We start from the raw sequence: 12,122 nt of genomic DNA on the forward strand, positions 1-12,122 counted from the left end.
ATGCTCTGTACTTTCAAAGGAGCAATAAGGAGTCCTGCCAAGATCTATGAAGATCCACGCAATAAATAAAAGAATCGGCCTGACCCGACAAACGCAATACAAGGTGTGTTCTGCATAGCTAATATACCCTTCTTAACTCGAGTGCTGCTGAAAGAATCAAGCCTCATCACCCCTCTGTTATTCACGCAGTCGTTAAAACACCTCTCTTCTACATCGTGTTGGTTCCTCACCAGAAATAAATGACTCTCATATTTAATTTTATAAATATATAATCACATCAATAGACACCACATTACTATATTTATATATATATATTTAAATGTATTAATTAATTATTATTTTTTTATTATTATTATGGATAAATTTTCAAGCTTCGGTTTCATTTATTTATCTCACAGTGCTGCCACCCTGCTTAGCTTGATTTGGTAACCTGCTTTGCATTGGTAAGTAGGGCTGTGATTTGCAGTGGTCAGACAGCTTAGTGCTGAAAAATTAGATCCATAATCAAATTCTCCACACAACAAAGAGATGCCTAATCCGTGCCAGGTTGAGACGGGTAAATGACATTTTAACAGCATCCAGGCTGAAAACACATCGCTTAAGTTACACAGAGGAACGGACAGGGGGACGTGTGCGGACACCCAGTTCAACAAACAACCAACATGACATGCTTAGCAGCAAACAATTCTGGCTACACAGGTGTACACAGCAATAATACACTGAGAGAGAAGTGTGTGTGTGTGTGTGTGTGTGTGAGAGAGAGAGAGTGTGTGTGGGAGAGAGAGAGAGAGAGAGAGAGAGGGCATAGAGACGAGGTGCTGATGAATCTCTTGAAGAAACACAAAGCTGCCAGAGATCAGGCGACTAATAAGTATTCAAATTAGGCATAAATTTTACATGGCCATGTTTTAAATATTCAGAGAACGCGTGCCTGATTGCATTCGGATTTTAAGAACAATCTAATGGAGTGCTTTTAACAGCAATGACGGTGTGCGTAGCTTCATTAAAATACATAAATAAATAAATAAATATTAAAATCCACAAGACAAAAAACCTTAAAATATCTACTGTATAGCTAATAAAAAAAAACACTTTAATTGCTTAGTAAAGATTTTTCTACACATTTAAATATTAATTTATTTTTTAATGTATTATAAAAAACTAATTAGTTATTAAATAGTTACTAATATATAAATATATTTTACATAAAGGGTGCCAGCTTCAATAGATGGGTCAAATGACGTGTCCAGCAATTCTATTGGAATATTTATGAATATAGAAAAACATTAATGACATCCCAATAATATGCCAATTTGTTCTTATTTAAATGCATAAATTCACTAAATCAGTAGAAATTAATTCAAAACATCACAATGCAACAATCTAATAAAATAAATAATTAAAATATGCTAAATTTAAGATGAATTTAAAGCAAAAAAGCATTTTTTAAAACTATGTTCATCTTGCAAATATGCAAATAAAATGTATTTTTTATCACTGAATAATAATAACAATAATATAATAACAATTATAACATTAATAATAATAATAATAATAATAACAATAATTATAATAATAATAATAACAATAATAATAATAATAATAATAATAATAATAACAACAATAATAAAGATGGTGCAACTGTCTGATCAGTGGAATAGTTCAGTATTATATTTTTTGTTTTATTTATTTATTTATTTAATTAATAAATATTTATTTAATTCTAATATCAGAGTATTTGATTGCAAAAATGGTAATTATTTATTAATCCTTTATAGAGTTTCATTAAAACAGCGAGTGTATCTGTACAATGTTTGTAACACCTTTTTTTTTACTTTTATTTGGCAATTAACCCAAGAATAAACCATTTTATGTACGAGTGTAAGTGAAAGTAATAGGCATGCAGATGTATGCAAAGTGTATTCAGGAAGATCAGATGGTGCTTTAACCTTAATGACAGCGGTGAGATAAATTAATTAGCCATCTAACAGCAGCATTCAAATCTGCCAATTACAATGTCAATTAGAAGCCAAGGAGCGCCTGTGTTCGTTTCCACGCCAAGGAGCAGCGAAGAGAGGCGGCACACTGCACACCCACACCGGTGAAATACTCGAGTGTCAGCACTTACTGTACCGGCCGAGAGACGTGAACACTCATACAGACAGACGGAGAAAATGTTCATCAAAGACACGGTGACCTTAATGACTGGTAACGTGTCAATCTATCAAACTGTCCTGTCCTAAAAACAGGATGAGGCATGAGGGTGGACCCACTGGAGCAATAATTACAGTTAGCAAGACTGGGTGCTTTTTAAACTCAAATTACAATTATAATAATACCAGAAAAGACTGTTTACAGGGATATCACAGAATAAACACCTTGTTTAATCTAATTTAAATTCTTTTATCTCTTTATTTCAATCTTTTCAGTTCAATTGGCTGATTTTTAAAAATCTGTTATTTAGCCATTTCAATCACATAAAATCAAATAAACACACTCGCCCTCTGACAAAGTTTAATTGCAGACATCTAATGTGTTTCTGACATTTTAGTCAGTTAAAGGACTGGTAAGACTGTGGTGTCAGGGTGTCAGAAAAATTGGAAACCCCTGTTGCCCTTAAATATGAACATTTACTGAATTACTGGATCTATTTCTGCCACTGATGACGCAAAACACGAGCGAAAAGGAATGAGCCAGATGTCAATAAAATGCTGAGTAAGTTCTCAGTGAATGGAACAGACGCCATCAAGACACATCAGAGTATATATTATTGTATTAAAATGTACCTTTAAAAGAAAGAAAGCTTTAAATACAAATAACAGGCAAGCCGTAGCCTAGTGGTTAGGGTACTGGACTAGTAATCAAAAGGTCACTGGTTCAAGCCTCACCACTGCCAGGTTGCTGCTGTTGGGCCCTTGAGCAAGGCCATTAACCCTCAATTGCTCAGATTGTATACTGTAACTGTAAGTCGCTTTGGATAAAGGCGTCTGCTAAATGCTGAAAATGTAAGTATTAAAAAAAATATTTTGAATACTAACTAACAACAAATACTAATACTTCCCTAAACACCTTATGACATTTTAAAGCCATAAATGCAATATGAGCCATATAAGACAACGATAATGCCCATGTTCGCCCTTGATGAACGCAGGATCACTTTGATAGATATAGAGTGTGACTTGTGAAAAGCCTGATTTATGTACCTTCAAATTAAAGCTTCAAATACAAATAACAGAACAAATAAGAGATATAATTATAGAATTAGGCATTACAAAAATGTGCATTTTGAATACTACCTAGTAACAAATACTAATATATCCCTAAAGTATTCTGAACACCTGTACCAATATTAATTCTGGCTCTGTTATTTTCACCAGTCTAGGACTGTGAGATGTGTGAGAGCGTGAGACTGGGAGTATCCAGGATTCAAACCTGCTACTCGAGTACTTCAGCATGTGACGGTCCCTGTCACAGTTCTGCATTAATTAGAGCTATATATGGCGAGGTCAATCTTTCACAGAGAGCAGCATTTCACATAGCATTTTCTCATCCTCAAAGATCTTCCTCATATGCGCTGACAGTGATGAAGACCAGTCGCTGTTGCTCTGATACAAAGAGATGTTTGTCCAGTTTCTTTTCTGCTCTCCGCTGTAACACTGCACCACAATCGCAATTCCTTTCCGTCTGTGCAAATGTTTGCTCTTGCTTATGCAATTCTGTCTTTTCTACCAGCTGAAGAATAAGAAAAAATAGGATGAAGATAGTGGACGAATGTGTGGATGCAGAGAGAGAAACTAAATGCTTTATACATGCTTTCCTGATTGTAAAGAAAGACGTTGTAGTGTGGTCTTACTGAGTAACACAATGACAATATATACACACCGATTAGGCATAACATTATGACCACCTTCCTAACATTGTGTTGGTCCCCCTTTGTGGTGCCAAAACAGCCTTGCAACCGTGATGCACTGTGCATTCTGACACCTTTCTATTAGAACCAGCATTAACTTCTTCAGCTACAAAAGCTCCTCTGTTGGATCGGACCACACGGTTCAGCCTTCGTTCCCCACGTGCATCACCCACGAGCCTTGGCCGCCCATGACCCTGTTGCCGGTTTACCACTGTTCCTTCTTTGGACCACTTTTGATAGATATTGACCACTGCAGACCGGGAACACCCCACAAGAGCTTCAGTTTTGGAGATGCTCTGACCCAGTCGTCTAGCCATTACAATTTGGTCAAACTCGCTCAAATCCTTACGCTTGTCCTGCTTCTAACACATCAACTTTGAGGATAAAATGTTCACTTGCTGCTAAATATATCCCACCCACTAAGAGGTGTCGTGTTGAAGAGATAATCAGTGTTATTCACTTCACCTGTCAGTGGTCATAATGTTATGCCTCGTCGGTGCATATTATGATCTTTGCATGCATTATTGCATCTGAGTCACTCTGCCATCACCAAGCCATACTTTTATTAATATAATATATTAATATATTAGTATACATACAATATAACTACCTTAAAATGTGTAAGAACTGAGTGCTGCTTTCCATCATGCTCATGTTCACATATTCAGAGCAAAACTGATGCGGATTGAGACCAGTCACTGTAGTTATAACACAAAGAGGTATTTGCCCAGTCTTTCCTTGTGCTACACTGTAACAGTATAATTGCAATTCCTCTGTATCTGAGCAAATGTTTGCTCTCTCTCACACAATTCTGTCTTTTCCACCAGGTGAAAAATCTCAAACAGAATCCCGACAATTCATTCAAGGCTACGGCTGTGATTTTAGGAGCGGAATAGAGGAACTTCTCTGAGTCCAGGACTAAAATATTCTGTACGTCGTTTTAATGACTTCATTTTAAAGCCACAAATGCAGCGACACTCCTATAAGACAGCGATAATGCCCAAGTTTGCCCTTCTCCTTCCAAACACAACTGATGAACGCAGGTTCACTATGGAACAGATACAGTCTGACATGAGAAAAGCCAGATTTATTCCGAAAAGCATCAAAGTCAAGGTCTGTGATCCAAAAAGTCTATCGGTGCATTGCTAAGGTGCTACAGATTTAAGGAAGGGCTTGGAGAACGTCGACAAAAATTACATTTCACGGTCTGCTAGCTTGTCCTGCTCAGATTAAAACAAGTCCAGGATACCATTTTAAATAATCATGAATTCTGTGCTCCACTGAAATGAATTCATCATTGCCATAAGTTTCAATAGATGCAAAATAAAGAAGTGCAGCCTACACTATGCTCAAATATTTAATACGCGAGATTGCTTAATAAATCAAAACGCCAGACTTTAAACTGTCTGAAATGTTAGCAGTCATTTTTATTTAATTGCCATTTCTTCCCGTGCTTATTACAGGATTCCGTATGTCTAATCCGTGTTGGTACCAAGCGTGCACGCACAGAGAGAGAGCGAGAGAGAGAGCGCGAGAGAGAGAACAGGAACAGAGAATTACAGTGGATACCAAACAGCATGTCTATAAAAACAGGCTTAAGGAACAGAAGAATAAATACTGCCACTTTTAACATCCAAAGTCTTTGGGAGATTTAAAGGACCACCAAACATAGAGTTAACGACTCCAGTATAAACCTGAGTAATAGTATGTTGTTCCTTTCAGATGGGATTTTTACATGATTTACAATAGATGAGATTTCTTCAGTAAGAGTGTCGGTGAATTCATATTTACAATTTGGTAAAATGAAAGGGGGGCGGCAGACAGAGGGCTGGGTTTTTGGATCAGCGCTATGCAGAGCAGCAAAATCGAATGCTGTTATCTGGGGTACAAAAGCATTTGCAGAAAGAAAGTGAAGAAAAAAATGAGGAAATTGCATTTCAATTGGGAAATTTTGGCTTTATGGCACATCTGTCATTACACATGAGGGTTAATTCTATTTATGTTAGGAAAAAAAGTGACAAGGATTAAAGAAAATAATCTGATTGACTCATTTTAAAATGCTTTTATTATATGTAAGTGTTATAAAAGAGCAGCAATCACACACTTTAGTGATTTGTTATCCTTAATATACAGTAATACAGAATATACAAAATGCAAAAGAATACAACTATAGCGTAAATTCAACCTTAAAATATAATTTTTTTTAATGAACATAAAAGAACTACACTTTTTTCTTAATTAATTTCTTAAATTGTACAATTTTTTTGCAATTTGCCATCATTTTATTTATTTATTTAACAGTGACATGATTTATTTATTTATTTATTTAACAGTGACATGATTAAATAAATATGTATTTGTTTATTTATTATTTATTTATTTATTTATTTATTATTTATTATTGCGATCATGTAATAAAATTTAAGTAAATTCATTTTAATCAGAATACAGTTATTTTCAGCCATGTAATTATTTAATCATCAGAAAGTTTAAGGTTTTAAAAATAAAAGGAGATTTAAAGTAAATCAATTGAGGGAATGCATTAGGGTTGCCTCTAGCCCCCTCTACCATCACTGGAGCTCCTTGTCAGTCAGAAATACTTATTTTTACCCATCTAAGAAATTAACAATAAGTTTTAATTATTAGCTGCAAATGTAATTTAAAGTAATCTAGTTTATTATTATTATAATTATTATTTATTTATTTATTCATTTTCTTGAGCAATTAATAACTATTTTAACTTGGTTGTAAACTTATTTTAAATTAAAGCAGTTTCATTTGGAGTGTACTGATGAGGATTGTCTCTTGCTCTCTCTTACATTATTTTATTCCTTTTAACTAGATAAAAAATGTTGCTAAATATAATTACACATTTGCTAATTTAATTACAATTAAAAACCAATATTCTAATCCCAGCTTTTTATCAATTAGCCAAAACTATTTAGAATTACAATCATATACAAGATGTACATAATAATGTGGAGTTTAAGGTATAAGGGTGTCACTGTCACTCAGACCTGTTCTAAAGATAATACACAAATCTGAGCAAGCCGATATTAATATTAATTGAAATTAACTGGGAAACTGACTCAGACAGAACAGCACATACAGACAGTTCTGAGTAAAATCGCCTCCAGCCCTCTCGAACACCGCCGGCTTTCCTCCTTTAGTTCGGCCCATATAATTAAAATTGTACCCAAGAAGCACCTCCCTCTAGGAGAACAAGACTCTGAAAGTAGGTGAACAGACAGTGACACTATCTAATTGAGCAGTCCCCCCCCCCCCCACCCCCGTTTTCATTTTGGGTAATTTCTTTAATTAACTCAGCCCACCTAATTATCAGTAATTGACCTATAAAAAGGGGAAGGCCCTATTGTCTGCTCCAATCATTTTTGGCAGAAGAACAGTTTTGAAACAAGTGCTCTCTCTCTCTCTCTCTCTCTCTCTCTCGCTCTCTCTCTCTCACACACACACACACACACACACACACACACACACACACACACTTTCTCTACATTGCACCATTTTTCTCACCTGCTTCAACTGCTATTTCTCCATCTTCCTGGACTATTTATTTACTGACTCGAATGCATATTTGGATCAATTATCCATTCTAACAACGGTCGTTTCTTTTTTAATTGTTGTTGCATTGGTTTTCTTTCCCGTTCAGGGTGAGAGATAGAGGGCGGGTGAGAGATTTAAAGGGGGGACGTTGACTTGCGTGAGCTGTGATTGTAAGTTCACCAGCATTGACGCTGTAAGAGAAGGAAACCGCCGCACAGCACAGCACATCCACGCGGCCATAGAGACATAGCTCATAGTGACGTTTCCAGTTATTTGGGGCTGATTAGGGTCATTATATCCCCGGTTCTGATTTATGTTGTCATTCCCTCTCGCCAGTCCTGCATCGATAGATCTTAATGAATTGGTAAATAAGGGTGAAGATTATACTTGACAACACCGCAACATTTCTCATTCATACCAGACAAGATTTATGTAACCAATTAGGGCTGTAACAGGCAGGATTGCTCATGAGAAAAATAATCTTTCCAGAAGAAAATTGCCCAAGTCTAACCACTGACAAAATAGATAATGGACAGTCTTTAGCAGCGGCTTATGTACAACCGGGCTGATGGCTCCTCAAAGTGCATTTATATAAATAAGCTCCTCTTTACTTCCACACATTTTATACTTAATTGATTTTTTTGCCAGTTAAGCTTTAGAGTATAGACATTTTTTCCATGTTATAAAACAGCTAATCATCTGAATTTACAAATATTTTAAACACACATGACGGGAGCGACACTCTAATGCTTAATTAGTTTTATTGAGCTGATGTAAATTTAAACTACACTATCTTAACTATCTTAAGTGCAATGTCATTTGTTTGTTGTGGACGTAAATCAGCATTATTATTAGGTTGTTATTATTACATTAAAATAAATAAATAAATAAATAAATAAATAATGTATTATATAATATATATATATATATATTATAATATAATAAGAAATAATAATAATTAATAATAATAATAATAATAATAATCTGTGATTGTTGCTGCAAGTTTTGTTCTACAATTTAAAATATGTTTTTTTATTTATTTATTATTTTTTTTATTTATTTACATTTATAAATTAATACATTCATCCACTGCTTGTATTTGTTATACTCACACGCATCAGATTAGTTATCAGATTTCAGTACACAAGCTCTCATATAAATAAATAAATAAACAAATAAAATAAAAAATTCTGGTTCACGGGTACATCATTTTTTGCAATTTATTTATGTTTAAATTAAAAAGTAAATAAACATATAGAAATAAATACTAAAAAATTATTTTTCTTCTTACTTGTAGAAATTGTTAGTTGTCACAAGTCTATAAAACTTGCATTTTTTCCCTAAACAATAATAAAAAATCTATAAATAAAATAGCTTTAAAAGTACTATATAAAATGGAGCACATGGAAATAAATAAATAAATAATAATAATAAAAATGGAAATTAATATTTAATTAAATAGTTTTTCCTAGTTGCCCGTAAAATTGAATCACAGTCTACTTCTACTTTATGTAAATAAAAATGTCTCCTTTAATTTATTTGTCCCTCTAACGCAACCAATCATCTGGTCTGGTCTTAGTCATTAAATTCTCAGCCAATAGTGCTGATCATCAATAGGAAGGGACAGGCAGGGAGAAGCTGAGGGGCGGGAGAAGGGTGGAAAATGAAGAGTAGATAGATCGCTCCCGGTGCCGGCTCCTCCAGGTTCCCCCTCTGAGCACATGCAAATGAGACCGTGATGCTTTACTGCATCTTTTATGGGGATAATAACGGCATCATCATTATGGGACTCAAATTAAATTACATCACAATTAGCATAACAAAGCGATTGGTTAAACTTTCAAAACAAATACCCTGCTCGGGTAATGAACGGTGTTAATTGGCTCGGATGCATTCTAAATAAAACATGTGGGTAAACATTTGTTTTATTTAAACACTGTTAAATTTTTTTTTTTTTTTTTCTAAGCAGGGCTGAAAACAGAAGGGAAGGAGGCGCTGACTGAAACGCGGAATATTGCCAAGGGGATTTGTAACCTGAAATCTAAAATGTGTAGCATTTAATTTCATTGCGCTAAAGAACCTATTATATTGCGACTCTCGAGAACAATATGAATTATCTCTCTTTAGGACGGGGCTCTCCGTAGGAGCTAATCACACAGCTCATTATGCACCGGGGTATTAAATAATGAAGAAGAGCCCTTGTGCATTCCAACACAAGCCCTATGAAATGTTAATAATATGCTCACAATAGGCCAATACCGTGCCGTAGTCATTCTCATGAATATTTAAGTAAACAGATTATACACCTGCCTTTGATGGAGATAATTAGGATTTCAGTGTTCATAATTTCACTGACCCCTCCCTTCAAACTCAGACGGGCTCTATAAAGTTCTGAATCAGTGTGAAAAATCAGAACTCCTTCCGCTCATAAAGAGCAGATGTATGCACAGCATTGATATTTAGTCACAGCATGTCTGCTGTAATTCTGGGATGCTAAAGTACCAAAAATAAATCTAAGATAAAAAAAAGATTTTGCACGGTGACTTGATAGCACAAACTTTACAACCTCACATTCCAGTGCAAAGACTAATCAGAATACAAGCATGAACAAGCGAAAGTTGATCTGCATTACCAACACACTCATGTGTATTAATTCATTACAGAATTTAGTAATAACTAGTAAATTAAAAATAATAATAAAAACAGCAACATTCACCCAGTAAAGCAAAGCCAAGAGGGATAAACTTCTACATGGATAGATGGATGGATGGACGAATGGATGGATGGTGTAATAAATGAGGGCAAAAGGTGGTTAGAAAGGTAGACGTGTTACCTGTGTGTGTTAAATGCTGGCTGTTTGGTGTGCGCTGCCGTCCCGTGTCATGTTGAGCACTGTGCTCTTATCTGTGTCATCATCCCAACTGTGTTTATACAGTGGGGCATCATAAACAAGCGCCGGGGTCGACCCCGTCCCTCACTCACCTCTTACGCATACTCAACTCACCAGAAAAAGGACCCCTCTTTTTTTTTTTATTATTATACCACCATTTGCACTAGTCACTGGGTAATTATGGTGGTAAAGGGACGGCTCGGGAGAGTTTTACCCCAAGAAACCCCAAGAAAAAAAAGTGATAAAATGAAAATTTATAACATGTATAAGCTCTAAACAAATTAGCTTTGTGATGTCACAATAAGATCAAAGCTTCCTCTGAAAACAAAGGTGATAAAAAAAGCTAAAAATACATCCCGTGCAGGTTCTACAGAACATGTGGAGAGCGTGTGAGTGGAGTGTGTGTGCGTGCGCGTGTGCGTGCAGTCGCTGAGCGGTCTCAGGCAGCACGAACAGCTACAGCTCGGGTAGCACCTCCTCCGCTAGAGCTCGGCACGGAGAGAGCCGGCACGCACGCTCGCTCCCACCTTCCCGCTGTAGGGCACTAATTTTGGGATTTACTTATTCACCGTGCTCCAGAAGGCTGTCAGGGTTATCTACGAACGGTACGTGGCCTTTTTATTCTAGCTTTTAAATGACAGGTTGCGAAGCGTTTGAATAAAAGAGCAGGACTAGGTAGTCTTGGGAGAGCGCTGGCTGAGAGAATGCTGAGAGATGCTGAATAATTACTGGCTGCTTGTTTTTAATTGGCAGACAAGAAAAAACAACAGCTGGGATAAAAAAATGCTACATACTGTATGTAGGGGCAATACAATTCAGAGCAACACTCGGTCAGATAGTGGTAGGAAGAATGAGAAAAAGTAACCTACCTTTTAAACAATGGCTGAATATTAGGCTCCTCAGAGGTAGATATTTGAAGATATTTTCATAACAGCTTTGGATGATTAATATGTATCAAAAAGAAAAAAAGAAAAAAAATAATGCCAGTAGTAAGCAACATCAGAAAGAGCAGGAGGAAAAAAACTGCACAGAAGAAAGCGAGAACGAGAGTGAAGGTGAGAGGGTAAAAAGAAAAAAGAAAAAGAAGAAAAAAAACTAGCTGACGCTGACTGTCAAAGCCATCATTAAAGAACTATTTACAGCGGTATTTACATGACAGCCTAAGCGCCTCTGCCCGGTCACGTCCTCTAGCTCTAGAACTTAATGCTTTCTGTAATTAAAACAGATCAGCCTGACCTGGGATTGTTTTGGCATTTGAGGACTAATAGTATACAAAAAAATATCAGCGATATGAAGGAATGACCAGAGGGTGGGGGGTACGTGCGGGTTGGACGTTATAGTAGTTGGAGGAGGTGGGCTTGGGGAAGGGGCTGCTTTCCTGCATCTGGTGGGTAAAGTAATCAAATAAATAAATAGTAATCAAATTCAAATAGTTTTTACTTGGTTTCCTACTGTTAGAGCAAAAACACCTTATATACTGTATATATATATATATATATATATATATATATATATATATATATATAACATTAAAACCACCTCCTTGTTTCTACACTCACTGTCCATTTTATCAGCTCCACTTACCATATAGAAGCACTACAATTACTGACTGTAGTCCATCTGTTTCTCTGCATGCTTTATTAACCCCCTTTCATGCTGTTCTTCAATGGTCTTAGGTATTATTTAGGTGGTGGATGATTCTCAGCACTGCAGTGACACTGACATGGTGGTGGTGTGTTAGTGTGTGTTGGGCTGGTA

General features: G+C 35.9%; 1 protein-coding gene across 1 annotated transcript in view; it reads right to left on the minus strand.

Moving 5' to 3' along the window:
• The window catches only part of foxp2 (forkhead box P2), a 163,193-nt gene that overhangs the window by 103,465 nt on the left and 47,606 nt on the right, over positions 1-12,122 (minus strand). The gene's annotated exons all lie outside the window — the stretch shown is intronic.

The sequence above is a fragment of the Trichomycterus rosablanca genome, chromosome 1 (assembly GCF_030014385.1).
Source record: "Trichomycterus rosablanca isolate fTriRos1 chromosome 1, fTriRos1.hap1, whole genome shotgun sequence".
Taxonomy (NCBI): Eukaryota; Metazoa; Chordata; class Actinopteri; order Siluriformes; family Trichomycteridae; genus Trichomycterus; species Trichomycterus rosablanca.